This window comes from Miscanthus floridulus, chromosome 1 (genome assembly GCF_019320115.1).
Source record: "Miscanthus floridulus cultivar M001 chromosome 1, ASM1932011v1, whole genome shotgun sequence".
NCBI lineage: Eukaryota > Viridiplantae > Streptophyta > Magnoliopsida > Poales > Poaceae > Miscanthus > Miscanthus floridulus.
Window position 1 is genome coordinate 145,600,547 of NC_089580.1, and position 18,372 is coordinate 145,618,918.

The following is an 18,372-nucleotide window of genomic DNA, read 5'->3' on the forward strand; positions in this document are numbered from 1 at the left end:
CGAATATTACACCAAGTATAATTCATCGCCAACCGAACACCAAGTGTTTACTTCACCTCCTACAGAGAGGTCAATATATTTCGTACATCATCATGTACTACCGCTCTCCGTGTTTATTTTTCAGGAACATAGTTCGGTCAAACGAGCTCATGCTTCGGGGCTCGCCAAGACCACTCCGTGCTCTGGGACTTCTAGCCAGACCACTCCATGCCCGGGGACTGCCTCGACCACTCTCCGACCACAGCTTGGGGATTTCGCATCTCAACTACATGCGACTGACGACTCGCATATAGGGCCAATCTCAGAATCTTCGTCCAATGGATCTCAACAAGACTGCACGCAAGCGGCGCTGCCATCAAGTCGTGACATGTCGCTATTGGAGGCAATGTACATGCCCTTGCGTCAAGTCCACATGTGCACGTCCATGCGAGATGATCATCAGCAAGCAAAGGCCACGTCTACAGTGCCATGCAATGCAAGCTCCATACAAGCTAATCAATTGTTGAGCTGAGACTTGCATGTGCTCGTACACGTGCGTATACATGCACAGAGCTGCCCCTACGAACTACCACCAGATTCAAAAGATCCGATCAAGACTACGCGTCGACTCCATGCAAAAGATGAAAAGCATCACCGACTCCAAATATGAAGACCATATACAAATCTACACCATCGCCGATCGCGAGCTGTCCGAGTCTCCGACCACGTCCCGAGCGGCTCCGCCGAGCTCCGACCACGTCGACCGCGACAACGTCGACCACATCCCGAGCAGCTCCGCCGAGCTCCGACCACATCGATCACCAGACCACGTCGCAATAATGATCGCCGCAAAGAACGACGCTACGACAACCGCGACCATCGTCGTGACGACAAGTCAGAAAGCTCGAGGACCGGACAACTTCATCACCGCCGACCAGATTTCTATCCAAAGATAAGTACACTTCTAATATTTATATTTGACACAATTTTCATTACGACGTTTCTCCACAACGTCCTTGTCATAATTATTCTTCAAATAACGTTTGTCCATGTATACCATCTTAAATATAACATACAGCTATACTTAATGCAAATCCTTGACCAGTCATGTTGACGCTCGATGCCCTCCAGAGACGGCCCTGTCTCCGGCTCCTCCCTACACGTGCACGAGCGTCCGCCCTCTGCGTTATGGGTGGTCGGCAGCGGCTCCTTAGCGACGCTTTGTTCTTCCTACACGTGCACGGGCTCCGCGCCCCGCGTTATGGTTAACGGGCTAGCTAGGGCTGGAGACTCAGCTACACACTAACTGGTCGGGCAGTTTATACTAAGTATAAACACAAACTTCACATTAATACTGATGTTTACAAAGCACCTACTGCTTTATCACATCATGCTCATTTACAAATGACTACTGAGCGTCATACACTATTTCTTCACCGCTGATTTTTCTCCATAATTTATTATTTTTGTACATCATGTACTACCGTTCTATGTATTTATATTGCAGGGATCTCGAGCTACGCTCGGGGACTTCGTCGCTCGCTCCTCGACCTACGCTCGGGGACTGCCTCGATCACTCTCCGACCACGGCTCGGGGACTTCGTCGCTCGCTCCTCGACCTGTGCTCGGGGACTGCCTCGATCACTCTCCGACCACGGCTCGGGGACTTCGTCGCTCGCTCCTCGACCTGCGCTCGGGGACTGCCTCGATCACTCTCCGACCACGGCTCGGGGACTTCGTCGCTCGCTCCTCGACCTGTGCTCGGGGACTGCCTCGATCACTCTCCGACCACGGCTCGGGGACTTCGTCGCTCGCTCCTCGACCTGCGCTCGGGGACTGCCTCGATCACTCTCCGACCACGGCTCGGGGACTTCGTCGCTCGCTCCTCGACCTGTGCTCGGGGACTGCCTCGATCACTCTCCGACCACGTCTCGGGGACTTCATCGCTCACTCTCCGACCACGGCTCGAGGACTTCGTCGCTCGCTCCTCGACCTGTGCTCGGGGACTGCGTCGACCACGGCTCGGGGACTTCGTCGCTCGCTCCTCGACCTGTGCTCGGGGAATGCCTCGACCACGGCTCGGGGACTTTGCGTCTCGACTACATGCGACAGGCAACTCGCATACAGTTGGGGATATTCTTTCTCATTTAGACCTTGCTACAAGGCTCATACCTCGCCTTCCAGCAAGCTCGGGGACTACATCGGTACGATGCACCTACCGGTGCATCTTGTATCGCCTGTACGACGGTTGGATTCTCAACTTAACTGGGAATTCTTTTTAGACCCTGGCACCACGTGCCTACGTCACCTACTACCAGGCTCGGGGACTAAGTGGGCACACTTCACCTTGCGGTGAATGTGTTTGTTTTTCGACCTCTACGCCTCTGATGATCAAGGACGCTACGCTTCAGGACGCACTTACATTTCTTTTCAGAAATACAAGTGGGCACACTTCCCAGGACGGAAATCTTTTTCTTTCTTCTTAAGAGCACCATACATTCTTCGGACAACCTACTTCTCCGGCGATAACGGTGGTCGGAGATGTCAAGAACTCAAGCCTCACTGTTCGGAGAAGGTTGAAATGGCGTGTCGCATCAGAATACATGGTGCTCGGGGACTAGCTGTGGGGGATAGACCCCCGGGTACCACAAGATGGTACATGGGCCGCACCATCCGAGGTGGCCCGGCCCGTGAGATCAAGGCGTGCACGGCGCTGCTTGGCGTGCACCGCAAGACATTGTAATAGTACCAAATAGGATACTTTACTTGTAACCTTGTCCCTTCGGAGTATATAAGGAGGGGCAAGGGTCCCCTAGAGGACAGATAAAATAGGTCATACAGTATACATCTCAATACAATACACCAAAGACACAGGACGTAGGGTATTACGTCGATCAGACGGCCCGAACCTGTCTAAATCGCTGTCTCTGCGCCTTGTGTCACCATCTGGTTCCTGATTACACGTATCCTACCGATAATCTACCACCACGGGCACCCCCTCGGTGGACTGCCGACCATATTTCGTCGACAATGTGTATGGCTAATTCTCACGTGATTAATCTAGTAATAAGATCTTGAGCTGGTAATATGTATTTTACTGTTGTGGAATTACAGGCTCTACTGGATCACAAAAAGAGCTGGGGAAAAGGAAGGCAGTGGGCTGATGAAAGCTAATGCATGGCACCATCGTGCGGATGCTATTTCATCTGTCGTTGCCCTAGTGGGGGTAGGTAAGAGCTTTACAAATGCTGGTACTTGCCATGACACAAGAAGGGAACTGCTTTAGAATATGGGTGGTAGGCATCCTCTTGTCATGAATCAAGGAAGAAATAATGTTTCTGTGCCAAGCGCAATCGTTGAAACAGGATGTTCCTATATTTTATTAGATTTCCATGTGCATCTTCTGATAGTGCATTCTTTCTCTACTTGTTACGAAAAAGTTTTTGTTTGTAGATTTTGTTAGGAATTTATGCAATTTCATTATCAGTTTAATCCAGAAAAATAACATCAGCAGGTTTGTGACGACATATATGTGCATGTGTATATTTCTTATGAACACTATAGCATGCAAAGGTGACATACTGGTGAATACAGTAAAACACAAAGTACAGAGATTAGACTGTACCCAGTGGAGGGTCACATGCCAAGGGCATCGGAGGCTTCATTCGCACTAGTTGACATAGTGCGTTGCTCGAAGTCGCGGACCACAGTCGATGCAGGAAGATGTTCGCAGTGCAGTCCCACGAACGGACCACCAGGAAGAAGACGCCTTGACGTTCCGCAGGCAATCACCGAGAAGAAGATGTACGGACGAGCAGTCGCGGATCGCTCCCCAAAAACCTAATCGCTGCGCACCCCGTGCAAGGTTCTCTGGCGGACGAGGGTTCCGGAGGCACCTGCTCTCCCGCTACTCCGTGCGCGCAGAGGTACGGGACGGAAAAACCAGAAGGCTGCGGAAGTGTGGTTCTCTCGGGAGACGGAGACGGAGAGACGGAAGTGGAAGAGACAGTAACTGCCACAATCAGTTTGCCTCCACCATCAAGGGGAGTAACTCCCGTTGTTATGTGGATTAAGTGGCAAAAGACGGGCCACGCCCGCTCGCTCGCCTGAAGGGTCGAGATGGCGACTAGAGGGGGGTGAATAGTCCTTTTTAAAACTTAATCGCGTCGGCTAACCGAAACAAGTGCGGAATTAAAACTATCGGTCTAGCCAAGACTATACCCCCACTATATATGTTCACTAGCACCTTGCAAAGATAACAATTATGCAACAAAGGTGCCGGGCTAGTTAGAGCTCTCCTAAACAATTCTAAGAGCAAGGTTACACAAACCTATGCCACTAGTATGTTAAGCAACCAGAGAGCTCCTACACATGCTAGTAAGCAAAAGCACAAAACTAACTAAGCTCACTAGCAAAGCTCAATAACAAGGCAACCAATGCCTAATTAGAGAGCGCAAATACTTAGCTACACAAACTAAGCAATGTGACTAACAAGGTTACTAAAACCAAATTAGCCACTCAAGGGAGCTACTTCTATGCTACACAAGCAAGAAGGTAATTAGCAAGCTACACAAGCTATCTAATTACAAGAGCAACTACACAAGCTTAATATGTATAAAAGTAATTGCAAGCTTGTGTAACGGGGATGCAAACCAACGGGAAGAATAAGGTTGACACGATGATTTTTCTCCCGAGGTTCACGTGTTTGCCAACACGCTAGTCCCCGTTGTGTCGACCGCTCACTTGGTGGTTCGGCGGCTAATTAGCATCACCCGCTAAGCCCGCACGTCGGGCGCCGCAAGAACCCACCCCTTAGTGAGGGTAGCTCAATGACACGCTTTACTAGAGTTGCTCTTCGCGGCTCCCGCGGGGCGAGCACAATACCCCTCACAAGCACTTCTCCGGAGCGCCGCACAAGCTTCTTGCGCGCTTCGACGGAGACCACCACCAAGCCGTCTAGGAGGTGGCAACCTCCAAGAGTAACAAGCACCACCGGCTCGCAACTCGATCACCTAGTGCCACTCGATGCAACCTCACGATGCAATCGCACTAGAATCACTCTCTCACACAATCGGATGATCGCTATCAAGTATGTGTGTGATGGAGGGCTCCCAAGCACTCTCAAGCATGGACACAAAGTCCCCCAAGGTGCTCCACTCCAGCCATGGCCGAAGGCCACTTCTATTTATAGCCCCAAGGGCTAAACTAGCCGTTACCCCTTCACTGGGCAACGGTCGGGCCGACCGGACGCTCCGGTCCGATCGACCGGACGCTGGACCTCAGCGTCCGGTCACGCGATACTCGCCACGTGTCCCCTACGTTCAACGGTCATCTTCCGATCCCAACGGTCATCTACCGACCGGACGCAGCACTTCAACTGACCGGACGCTGGACCCTCAGCGTCCGGTCGTTTCCAGTAAGCTCCCGAGCATGACCGGACGCGTCCGGTCGAACGCGATCGGACGCAGCCAGCGTCCGGTCACTCTCCAGCTTCTGCGTCATCGTATGTCAGCCTGACCGGACGCAGCCTGCCAGCGTCCGGTGCATTCAGATCCAGCGTCCGGTCAGTTGACCGACGCCAGCATTTTTGCAACCAACTCGTTCTCAGTTCAAACTTCTTCACCCTTGCTCCAATGAGCTAACCACCAAGAATTTGCATCCGGCACAATAGAAAATAGGCATTCCATTTTCCCGAAAGCGCCGAATATATAGGCACAATAGAGAGGGACCCAAACCCATCTCAACCCTGCAAACACCACCTCCTTTGTAAATGTGCCAACACCACCAAGTGTACATCACCATGTGTATGTGTGTTAGCATTTTCACAATCATTTCCCAAAGGATGTTAGCCACTCAACTTGCCACGCCACTCGATCCTAGCGACAATGCAAAGTTAGATCACTCGAGTGGCACTAGATGACCGATATGCAAACAAGTTTGCCCCTCTTGATAGTACGGCCATCTATCCTAAACCCGGTCATAAACTTCTCTACACACCTATGACCGGTGAAATGAAATGCCCTAGGTTATACCTTTGCCTTGCGCATTCCATTCCATCTCCTTCAATGTTGATGCAACACATGCACCAACACGATCAACAATGATATGATCCACTTCATATCATCACATGATCATATTGGTTCATCGATCTTGACTCTACTTGCTCTTCACCATTGCCATCGTCCATCGGCGCCAAGTCTTGCTCAAGCTTCACCGCCACGCGGTCCATCACTCCAAAGCCTTCGACTTGCCCTTCACGCTTGCAACCGGTCCATCAAGCCAAGTCTTGTCTTGATCTTCTCCACCTTGATCACATGACTCAATGTCATGTCTCATGTGCAATAAGCTCCTTCATCATCACATGTGTGAGCTTTGCAACATCTCCAAGCCATTTTCACCTTCATGGCATATGTTGCTCACACACATGTACCTGTGGACTAATCACCTGTGTATCTCACATAAACACAATTAGTCCACCTAGGTTGTCACTCAATTACCAAAACCAAACAAGGACCTTTCATCGCCGCCCGCCTACCTGCCACGCCCCGGCCTCGGCCCCTGCCCATGCCCACGCCCACGGCTCGGCCCGGCCGGCGGCGGCTGCGGCGCGCGCGCGTGTGGCACGCCTTTGTCCTTTTCTCAGCTTCTCAATTTAGATGAATAATTTCCAACCATATAAGTTGAGTCAGCGTTCAGTCAAAATCACGTATAGTATTAAACCATGCAACACTTAATGTTACGTACCATAGAGTTTTATTTGATTCATTAAATATTATATAGGCCAAGCCCATATTATATCCAACAATCCCCACCAAACTCTAGGGTTTATAACAAAGTAGTCTCAGAACCACATTTCTTTTATATACCAGTGTTTCGATGGAGACTGTTAAGTTGAACATCCATCTAGAACAATAGTTTCACTCAGTCACAACTGAACAATGGACTAAGCCTTGAATTGACAGTTTTGTGTGAGGTGAATGTCACTGAAGTCCTTAGCTGATACTGGGCAGCAAAAGGCATCCCCTCTATTTGAAGCATATAAGTCATACTTCAGTGCCTTTCATGAGTATTTAGAGATCACCCAAATCTCATAGACTGTGACCAGCAGTCTGACTCATATAGGTGTGTTCCTCAAAAGATGTTCTGTAGGACAACATCTTTGCTTTGACAAGCCACTTGGAGCGCATTAAGGCAAAAAACCAGTCTGCCTTACAGAAAGGAAAGATATGCATCAGAAATGAGTCTTACTAAGGATCTTTCCTCATAATTTACTACTAGCTTGTTTCACTATCCTACTTCACGGGATCTCCGATCACATAGAACAGGTTACCACTATAGTAAATTTCAAGTGGGTCTCAAACCCATCTCTCTCGATGCACTTTCTATCATGTTGCGTGACAGACCCTTAGTGAACTAATCTGCCAGATTGTTAGACGTGTAGACATAGTCCAACGCTATTACTCCGGAGTTTCTCAATTTTCTGACAGATTTTAGTCGTCTCTTAACATGCCTTATGGACTTCATGTTGTCCTTAGAACTGTTAACCTTTGTAATCACAGTCTGGTTATCGTAGTTCATAGAAATAGCCGGTATGGGTTTTTCAACAACCGGTAAATCCACAAGGAGATCACGAAACCACTCAGCCTCAGATCCAGCAGTGTCTAATGATGTGAGTTCTACTTCCATTGTAGACTTCGTTAAGATAGTATGCTTGCAAGACTTCCAGGAAACAACACCACCTCCAAGCGAAAACACATATCTACTTGTGGCATAAAGCTCATCAGCATCAGAAATCCAGTTGGCATCACAATAGCCTTCCAGCACTTTCGGATGTCCAGTATAACAAATACCATAGCTCATGGTTTCTTTTAGGTAGCGCATTACTCTCTTAAGAGCACGCTAGGGTCATAAGGTGTAGGAGCAGGTGCACAGTCACTGAACCCAAAGCGACTCAGCACCTTTTCCACATAGTGGGTTTGTAACAGAGTTACTCAACCATCACCTTCTCTTAGAATCTTGATATTAAGAATAACATCAGCCTCTCCTAAATCTTTCATCTTAAAATTTTTAGATAGAAATTTCTTCACCTCCTCGATCACTTTGAGGCTGGATCCAAAGATCAGTATGTCATCAACATATAAGCACAAAATGACTCATTCACCCCCACCATACCGATAGTACACACATTTGTCAGCTTCATTCACAACAAAGCCAGCAGATGTTAAAGTTCTGTCGAACTTCTCATGCCATTGCTTAGGAGCTTGTTTTAGGCCATATAATGACTTTAATAATTTACACACCTTGTCTTGTTGACCATTTGCTACAAACCCATCAGGCTGATCCATATAGATCTCCTCCTCCAATTCTCCATTTAGGAAAGCTGTCTTAATGTCCATTTGATGAACGATAAGACCATAAGAGGCTGCTAGGGAAAGCAAAACTCGAATTGTGGTCAATCGGGCAACTGGTGAATAAGTATCAAAGAAATCATCACCTTCCTTTTGAGTATAACCCTTGGTCACAAGTCTTGCCTTGTACCTCTCAATAGTACCATCAGGCCTAAGCTTTTTCTTGAACACCGATTTGCACCCTATAGGCTTGCACCCATAGGGACGATCAACTATTTCTCAAGTTCCATTAGACATAACAGAATCCATCTCACTCCGTATTACTTCCTTCCATAAGTCAGCATCAGGAGAGGAATATGCCTCTTCAATGATCGTTGGTATGTCATCCACAAGGTACACAATATAGTCATCACCAAAAGATTTTGCAGTCCTCTGTCTCTTGCTTTTCCTGGTGACTATAGTGTCATCCTCCTCAGGATTTTGCACATAAGGTTCCTCAATTTGTTTTATCGGAATAAAATTTTCATGTTCATGGGGAATTATAAATTAATGACCAGTTGTGCTAGGTGCATTTTTCATGGGAAACTCATTTTCAAAAAATGTAGCGTCTCTGGATTCCATGATTGTATCAACAGACATCTCAGGAACACTAGAGTTTATAATTAGAAATCTATAACCCACGCTGTGAATAGCATAACCAAGAAAGACACCATCAACAGTCTTTGGTCCAAGCTTTCGCTTTTTGTTTATTGGCACATTCACCTTTGCCAAACAACCCCAAGTTCGCAGGTAAGAGAGATTTAATCTTTTCTTCTCACTTTCCTCGAATGGTGTAATTTCTTTGTTCTTTGTGGGCACTCTATTTAGGACATGACATACTGTCAATATAGCCTCACCCCACAATTCCTTAGATAGTCCCACAGTCTCCATTATGGCATTAACCAAATCAGTTAGAGTGCGGTTCTTTCTCTCTGCAATCCCATTGGACTGTGGTGAGTATGGTGGCGTCCTCTCATGAATAATTCCATGCATCGCGCAAAACTTAGAAAATTCATTTGAGAAATATTCTCCCCCGCGATCGGACCGTAAACGCTTGATTTTCTTCTCAAGTTGATTTTCTACCTCAACTTTATAGACTTTAAAATAATGCAACGCTTCATCTTTTGTTTTTAATAAATACATGTAGCAAAATCTAGTGCAATCATCTATAAATGTCATGAAGTATCGTCTACCACCTTTAGTCAATTCGCCATTCATTTCGCATAAATCAGAATGAACGAGTTCTAATGGTGCCAAGTTCCTCGCCTCAGCAGCCTTGTGAGGCTTGCGCGGTTGCTTCGTGTAGAGAGACACACCTCACACCCAATATAGGGGGGTGACCTTCATATATATATCCAATATGGCTGGGTATACAAAGAATACAATCAAGTATACATAGAAGGTGATAATCATGGCTAATCACACATAGACTTGCCTAATACCCGCCCACAGTCTAAGTGGGAGGATCCCGGACGCAAAGACTGGACCTAAATTTAGTAAATAACTGTACAGGAAGACCCTTGGTCATAATGCCTGCGAACTGGTGAGAGGACGGCACATGAAGGACCTGAACTTGGCCCAAGGCGACCTTCTCACGAACGAAGTGAATATTAATCTCAATGTGCTTCGTGCATCGATGATGAACTGGATTGGTTGTCATGTAGACAGCGCTGACATTGTCGCAGTAGACAACCGTCGCCGAAGCAAGAGGAACATGGAGCTCCTGCAGGAGCTGGCGCAGCCAGCAACACTCGGCCACCACATGAGCAACAGCACGGTACTCAGCTTTGGCACTAGAGCGGGAGACCGTGGTCTGGCGCTTGGAGGACCAGGAGATCAGATTGTCGCCGAGGTAGACACAGTAGCCGGAGGTTGAGCGCCGAGAGTCGGGGCAGCTAGCCCAGTCGGCATCGGAATAGGCGACCAGTGACTGAACAGGGCCGACACCAATGTGGAGGCCAGAGGAGAGAGTGCCCTTTAGGTAGCGTAGAATCTGCTTGATCATCGAGAGATACGGCTGGCGGGGATCATGCATGAAGAGGCACACCTGTTGGATGGCGTATGACAAGTCAGGACGGGTCAGCGTGAGGTACTGGAGTGCACCAGCAAGACTCCGGTATGCGGACGGATCAGCAACAGGGGCACCAGCGGTGGCAGATAGCTTGGCATGAGTGTCAACAGGTGTCGTTGTAGAGTGACACTCAGCCATGCCGGTGCGTTGAAGGAGCTCAACGGCGTACTGTCGCTGTGATAAGAACAGCCCGTCGGTGGAGCGAGTGACGGAGATGCCGAGAAAGTGATGGAGTGCACCCAGGTCAGCCATGGCAAACTTAGAGTGGAGGCGCCGAATGATCTGCTGTAGCAGGGCCGTCGAGGACGCAGTGAGGACGATGTCGTCGACGTACAGAAGCAGGTAGGCGATACTAGTCCCGTCTTTGTAGACAGAGAGAGAGGTGTCGGAGGCCGAGGCGAGGAAGCCGAGCTGGCGAATATATGTCGCAAATCGCTGGTACCAGGCTCGGGGAGCCTGCTTCAGGCCGTAGAGGGAGCGCTGCAACAGGCACACATGATCAGGAAGGTCAGGATCGACAAAGCCTGGGGGCTGCTGGCAGTAGACGGTCTCCTCCAGATGGCCATGGAGGAAAGCGTTCTTGACATCGAGCTGATGAATGGGCCAGGCGTGGGAGGCAGCAATGCTGAGGACAGTCCGGATGGTGGCTGGTTTGACCACCGGGCTGAAGGTTTCGTCGTAGTCGATGCCGTGGCGCTGAGAGAAGCCACGAACCACCCAATGAGCCTTGTGACGAGCGAGGGTACCATCGGAGTGGTACTTGTGCTTGAAGATCCACTTGCTGGTGACCACATTGGCGCCGGGTGGGCGGGGTACGAGGCGCCATGTTCCGTTGTCGATGAGCGCCTGGTACTCCTCAGCCATTGCCGCGCGCCAGTTTGGATCAGCCAAACCGCCACGGTAGCTGGAGGGAAGTGGAGACGGAGTGGTCGTCGTAGAGAGGCCAACATACCGCATAACCGGTATGGCCCCGGACTGGGTCCGTGTAATGCGGCGTTCCGGCTGGACGGGAGGTGCCGAAGGAGCTGTAGACGTCGTTGGCTGCTAGACAGGAGCAGCCGCCGGCTGTATAGGAGCAGGAGCCTGATGGACAGAGGCAGGAGGCGGCTGAGCAGGTGCTGGAGCCGGTGCTGGTGCTGGAGCCGAGCCTTGTGCTGTAGAGGAGCCGTCAGGCCCCCAGGGACGCCTGCTGTAGACGAAGCGGATGTCCCGCGGGACAGCCGCTGGAGGTGCAGCCACTAGAAACGGAGGTGCTGCCGCTGGAGAAGTAGCAGGTGATGGAGCTGTTGGAGCTGCTGCTGGTGGAGCGGCAGGAAGTACAGGGCCGTGGAATAGGATGGCGGGGTTGTCGGTCAGCTCCTCAATGGAACTGGAAGGTGGTGACCCAACAGTAGATGGCAAGGATGCAGGATGCACCGGCACTGTAGTTCCTGCAATAAAAAAATCCAGGTCGCTGTGCGAGGACCTGGAGGGGTAAAGTCCAAAGGGAAAACAAGTCTCATCGAAGACCACATGGCGAGATATGATGACGCGCTTAGTGGCCATGTCGAGACAGCGGTACCCCTTGTGGGAAGATGGATAGCCGAGGAAGACACATGCTGTGGAGCGAGGAGAGAGTTTGTGGCGAGCCGTGGCGGACAAGTTTGGATAACATAGACGCCCAAAGACATGTATGTGGAAATACTCGGGAGGTTTGTTGTGGAGGAGAATATATGGAATGCCATGGCTAACAGCGGAGCATGGACGCCTGTTCAGAAGATATGTGGCTGTGGCGAGCGCCTCCGCCCAGCACTGAGGAGGCATGTGTGCATGGAGGAGCATTGTGCGACTGATGTTGTTTAATGTGCAAAGAAGATGTTCAGCTTTGTCATTTTATGGGGAGGTATATGGACATGAGAGGCGTAAATGAATACCACGAGAAGCAAAGAGAGTATGGAGGGTGTGGTTGACGAACTCAGTGCCATTGTCGGTTTGGACAGCCTTGATGGCAAGGCTGAATTGAGTGTGGACATAATTGCAAAAATTTGCAATATGTGTGGAGACTTCAGATTTGCGAATGAGTGGAAAGTCCAACAAAAATGAGTATAATTGTAAGTGCAATCAAACCCTATTGTGGGTTTTGGCATTGATGACCACCAAATTAGAGGACTAATGAGGTTTATCGAGATGACAAGCAGGGAATCAAAGAATGAAGATGATATACAGGTTACAGGTGTCCTAATTACGAAAGGTGGCTAGACCCAGCTCAAAAGAGGTTTAAATTCTTTTATGTTTTGAATTTGAGTTTAGGGAAAGCCGTACTATTAAGAGGGATTTTAGGACAGTTGGTCAACTGTTGAACCAGATGCTCAAATTCACAGATCTACATAATCTCACCTAGTCAAAACAGCCAACCAAATTTTAGATCATGTTACCTGTTTTGGCTAGGGCGGCAGTGCCGCCCTGTTAAGAGCGATAGTGCCGCCCTTAACTGACCGTTGGACTCGGGGGGTATTTATACCCCTCAGGCCCGGCCCACAACGGTCATCTTCTTCACTGAGTCACTCTGCTCGAAAACAGACAGAACAAAAGCTCATCCCTCTCCTCCATTGTTGCTCCTTCATCCCTCAAGCAAATTCTTGATTCCAGCCATCAAAACTTGAGAGAAAAGGCAGCAAAATTCGATTGGAGAGTAGATCCACTGATTCCCAAAGTCTAAGAGCATTTGGTTCACGTTTGGCCGGCGGTTTTAAGGTTTGTTACTCTTGAAGCTTGCTCCTAGCCGGCTAGGCGTCGCCCTTGTGCTTGCCAACTTGTGTGGCAGTCTTGGGAGGTTTGTAACCTCATTCGAAAGCTAAGAAATCATCCCTCACTTCAAGAGTTCACTCTCTTGATTTGAGAACGAGGGTAAGGCAAGTCTTTGTGGCAAGCTCAAGCCTTTTGTGGCTTCCTCAACAACGTGGACTTAGACAAACCTTAGTGGTGAGCTGAACCACGGGATAAATCTTGTGTCTTGCGTGCTTCGTCTTTATTATACTTGCTGTTTACTTTGGTGCTAGCTGTTGTTAGGGTTTAGTTGCTCGATTTATATTTGTGTGAAGTTTCTGTGGTATCCAGTCTTCGAACTGGATCTTAAAGTTATATTGCAGGATTAAGCAGCTAGTGGGGTCAGGTTCATATCTGTTAAATCTCAACTGTGTTAGATTTTTTTTGTAGAGCGGCAGTGCGCCCTATAAGGCCAGCAGTGCCGCCCTCTGTTCTAACAGAGTTTTGAGTTGAATTTTTACATGCCTATTCACCCCCCTCTAGGCCTTCTTTATCTTCCTGTAGATCCTACAAGTGGTATTAGAGCGAGGTTGCTTCGCATACGCTTCACCGCGTGAAGTATGGAAGAAGGAGAAGATTCGAAGAACGTTCACGTTGCAGACGTAAGTGGTGTGCACGTTGAGGATGTCGGCAGCAGCAGCGAGCTGTCCATGTCCACAGCAAGTGATGCCACCATCAAAGAACCCAAGACCACCGATGCCGAAAGAAAAAAGGCAAGAAAAGAAAGAAAAGCCGCAAAGATCTCGACAAGAGAAGCTAGAGAAAAGAAGAAGGAAGAGCAGCGTCTCAAAGACAAGAAGAAGAGAAAAGAAGAAAGAAGAATCACAAGAGAGGCAAGAGCTAAGAGAAGAGCAGCAAGAACTCAAGAGCAAGAGAAGAATGAGTATGATGCATCATCTAGTGAGCTCTCTAGTAGCTCGGACGATAGAGATGATGATGTGTCATACCATGCTTCAAAAGATAGCAAGGAGGTGAAGAGCAAGGATAAAAAGAAGGATAATAAGGACAAGGGCAGCAACAACAACAAGAACAAATATGCCGCCGTATCCTTTAATTATTCTTATTTGTCTAACCATAACAAAAGGTCCTTTGTCAATGTACCCGCGGGAAAGTTGCCTCATTTTGATGGGACAAACTTTGCCAAGTGGAAGCACTTGATGAGTGCCTATCTTGTAGGTCTTCACCCCGGTCTTTGAGAGATTGTGGTGAATGGATTGCAGTCACCGGAAGATCCCGAAACGCCAACAAATGAAGAGCTAGCTGCTGTCCATCTCAATGGCAAAGCCACAAGTATTCTCCTTAGTGCCTTGGATGGAAATGAGTACAACCGAGTGATGAATGTCAATGTTGCAAAACAGATTTGGGACACTTTGCATCTAGCACATGAAGGTGTAGATAAAGTGAGGAAAGCAAAGATTGATTTGTTGATGGCCAAGCTCAATAGGTTCGTGATTGTAGATGGAGAGGGGCCACAAGAGATGTTTGATAGATTAATGACCTTGGTGGGCAAGATTAGAGGCTATGGGTGTGATGAGCTTGATGATCACAAAGTGGTGAACGTTATGTTGGAGGCCTACTCACCAAGAAATGAGACCGTAGTCACCTTGATTAGGGATAAGAAGAAGTTTGAGCACTTGACACCTAATGATGTGCTTGGAAGATTGTTGACATTTGACATGCAAAGAGAAGAAACTAATGAGAGGAGAAGACTTGGTGAGTTGCAAGCCAAGCTAGAAGGTATGAAGATCAAGGAAGTAGCTCTCAAGTCCAACAAATCAAGCAATCAAGGCATCTCCAATAAGGTAAAGGGCAGCAAGCAAGCATCAACAAGTCAACCCAAGGAAATCAAGTCAACTCCACAAAATGATGATCCAAGTTCATCCTCAAGTGAAGATGAAGATGATGGGGCTGATTTTATGAAAATTGATGACATGGCTTTATTCATGAAGAGCTATCACAAGGGGTTGAAAAAGAATGGGTACAAAATAGTGCAAAGAAGGTTTCCCAAACAAGAAGAAGATGACTTGCTACAATTGTGGCAGCACGGAGCACTTCATTGCTAAGTGTCCTTATGACAAGAAAGAGAACAAATATAAGAGGGACAACAATGAGGACAAGCATGAGCACAAAAAGAGATACAAGCAAATGTGAGAGGCACACATTGGGCATGAGTGGGACTCAACTAAAGAGTCAAGTGAAGAGGATGTGAAGATTGCAACCGTGACTATTCAAAAGCCATCCTCTACATCAAGGCTCATCAACAACATGTCCGATGATGATGACCACCGCTCCACTCACGTTTGTCTTATGGCAAAGGGTGAGAAGGTAAATCGAAAAGCTAAATCTCCTCCACCTCCTAGTGACATCTCTAGTAGTGAACTTAGTGATTCTAGTGATGATGATACTAGTGATGTTAAGAAATATGTTAAGTTGACTAAAAAGTTAGATTCTAAAACCAAGCTCTTCATCATGAATCTAATGGAGGAACTAGAAAGTGTCAAAGTCGAGCTAGCCGATAGAGATGATTATCTTGAGGAAACCGAAAAGATGTATATTGGCTGCAAGGAAGCTCTTGAGTTAGAGAGAAGTGAGGTGGACTCTTTGAACAAGGCCTTGGCCGAAGAACAAAGAGAACATGCTCTCACAAAGAAGACAAATATTGCACTCAATGATAAGTATTGTCTTAGTTGAAAAGTACAACAAACTTGAGAAGCAATATAACCTTCTATGCAAGAGCACCCCACTTCCCTCCGACACAAATGACATTTCTATTCGCTCCACTAGCCATGGGTGTGGAAAATGCTATAATCTTGACTTAAAAGTTTATTCCACTAACCTTGTAAACTTGGAGGTCATGAAAAAGGAGATTGCTAGGCTCAATGCTATGTTAGGAAAAAGGGGCATGGAAGGTAAGAAACCTGCTGGTGGCAAAGACGAAAAACTAAAGAGGCCACAATACAAAGATGGAAGAAATTCACGCATCAAAGATGGGCTTGGGCATACTCATGGAGGTAAAACCAATGGGAGAAAGGTAATAAATAGATATGAGTGTGTTCAGTTCGTGAGCAAAGGGCAGGAAGGTACAGATAGGTCTGCACAGAAGGTGGCACAAGGCCAGCCCAGAGCAGCACCGTGGCCTATGGGCGGCAGTGCCGCTGTGAAGGGCGGCAGTGCCGCTCCCCACAGAAAAGGAAAGACCACCTCCTACTCCTCTGCTCATGTCAAGCCCAAAAAGAAGGTGTCACTTCCAGAGCAGGTTGTTTAGAAACCAAAGAAATCTATTTGGATCACTCCAAAAAGATATGCTTATCAACCAAAGGCAAAAACACCTCCTCAATGTCTGGATTCTAACTTTGTTTTGCAGCACAACAGCAAGGGGGAGGTGTTTGCCAAGTTTGTTGGCAATGGTCGAAATGTTTATCATAATGCTTCTATTTGGGTTCCTAAAGTTCTTGTGACTAACATGCAAGGCCCCAAGAATATTTGGGGACCTAAGACTAGGAACTAAACTTGTGTTGCAGGAATACTCCTCCGGTGGGTTAAGTTTGGTGCTTGACAGTGGCTGTACAAATGATATGACCGGAGAAAGAAGTATGTTCTCATCATATTCCCCAACTACAAATTCAAATGAGAATATCATATTTGGTGATAATTCAAATGGGGGTGTGATTGGATTTGGTAAAGTAGCTATTACACTTGATCATTCAATTACAAATGTCTTACATGTTGATTCCTTGAAGTACAATCTGTTGTCCGTCTCTCAATTATGTAAGATGGGCTACAATTGTCTCTTCACGGATAAGGGTGTGGAAGTCTCCAAGAGGGAGGATTCCTCAATTGTCTTTACGGGTCACCTCAAGAACAAGCTTTACTTAGTTGATTTCAGCAAAAGTAAAGCTAAGCTTGAGACCAGTTTAGTGGCAAAATCTAGCATGGGTTAGCTATGGCATCGCCGACTGGCTCATGTTGGGATGAGGAACTTGGCCAAACTCCTAAAAGACAACCACATTCTTGGACTAACCAATATTCAATTTGAGAAAGACAGGATTTGTAGTGCTTGTCAAGCCGGAAAACAAGTAGGTGTACCACACCCACCAAAGAGCATCATGACTACCACACAACCACTGGAGTTGATTCACATGGATCTCTTTAGACCGGTCGCCTACATAAGCATCGGGGGTAACAAATATGGTCTAGTTATTGTTGATGATTACTCCCGTTTCACTTGGGTGTTCTTTGTTTATGATAAGTCCCAGGTGCAAGAGAAAGTCAAAATATTTGTGAGAATGTCACAAAGGGAGTTCGGTCTTCCTATCAAGAAGATAAGAAGTGACAATGGGACCGAATTCAAGAACACTCTAGTTGAAGAGTTTCTTGATGATGAGGGCATCAAGCATGAGTTTTCAACTCCTTACACCCCTCAACAAAATGGTGTAGTAGAGAGCAAGAACCGTATACTTCTTGATATGGCAAGGACAATGCTAGATGAATACAAGACGTCGGACCTCTTTTGGAGTGACGCCGTCAACACCGCTTGCCATGCCATCAACCGTCTCTACTTACATAAGAAACTCAAGAAGACTTCATATGAGCTTCTAACCGGTAACAAACCAAAGGTGTCATACTTTAGAGTGTTTGGGTGCAAGTGTTTTATACTTAACAAGAGACCCAAAACCTCTAAATTTGCACCTAAACTTGATGAAGGAATTGTTCTTGGCTATGGATCAAATGAGCATGCCTATCGTGTCTTCAACAAAACCATGGGAAGAGTTGAAGTCAGGTAGATGTGACATTTGATGAATCTAATGGCTCTCAAGTGGAGCAAGTTAATTCGAGTATTGTAGGAAAGGAGGATCCACCATGTGAGGCAATCAAGCAAATGGCTATAGACGACATTAGGCCACAAGAAGATCGAGCCACTGATGATGAGGATCCCCAGGCTGTTGCTGCACAAATTTCCGCTGACGTACTTCATCGACAAGGGCAGCACTCACCTGCTAAACATCAGCAGGGCGGCAGTGCCGCCCCATCCACCTCAACAACAGCTGCTTCAACTCCTACTCCACTTCAAGGGCTCAACCTGGAACCTATTTTTGGATAAGAAGAGACTGAAGGTCCAGAAGAAGAACA

The 18,372-nt window shown here is 47.5% G+C and overlaps 1 pseudogene; it reads left to right on the plus strand.

The window, feature by feature from the left end:
* Positions 1-18,372, plus strand: part of LOC136543153 (metal tolerance protein 2-like) — a 44,316-nt pseudogene that overhangs the window by 6,384 nt on the left and 19,560 nt on the right.